The sequence below is a fragment of the Penaeus monodon genome, chromosome 20 (assembly GCF_015228065.2).
Source record: "Penaeus monodon isolate SGIC_2016 chromosome 20, NSTDA_Pmon_1, whole genome shotgun sequence".
NCBI classification, from domain to species: domain Eukaryota; kingdom Metazoa; phylum Arthropoda; class Malacostraca; order Decapoda; family Penaeidae; genus Penaeus; species Penaeus monodon.
In genome coordinates this window covers 31,587,334-31,587,591 of record NC_051405.1, presented here as the reverse complement: position 1 = coordinate 31,587,591, position 258 = coordinate 31,587,334, and the positions used below count along the sequence as shown (strand labels likewise).

Sequence of the window (258 nt, the reverse complement as noted above, 5' to 3'; positions counted from 1 at the left end):
ACAAATACGTCCATTTCTGATTGTGTATCTGGGGTGCAACAACGCCTGAAGAGATGCGGGAAAAAAATCGGGATAATTAAACTCCAACTTTTTGTTATTTGAGTTCTGCCAAACTCCTAACTTGCGAGACTTGAGTTTAGATATTCGTGTGATGCTCATTACTATGCCAGCAAACTCACTCGTTGCGTGGAGACAGCGTAAAATTTATAATTAGAAGCATCGATTGCTCTGCCTTAAATTTCCGAAAGTAAATTGTTA

At 38.8% G+C, this 258-nt stretch overlaps 1 protein-coding gene across 1 annotated transcript in view; it reads left to right on the top strand.

Annotated features, from left to right (window-relative positions):
- The window catches only part of LOC119585772 (tyrosine-protein phosphatase Lar-like), a gene marked incomplete at its 5' end in the record, with an annotated part of 244,437 nt that overhangs the window by 64,970 nt on the left and 179,209 nt on the right, over positions 1-258 (top strand).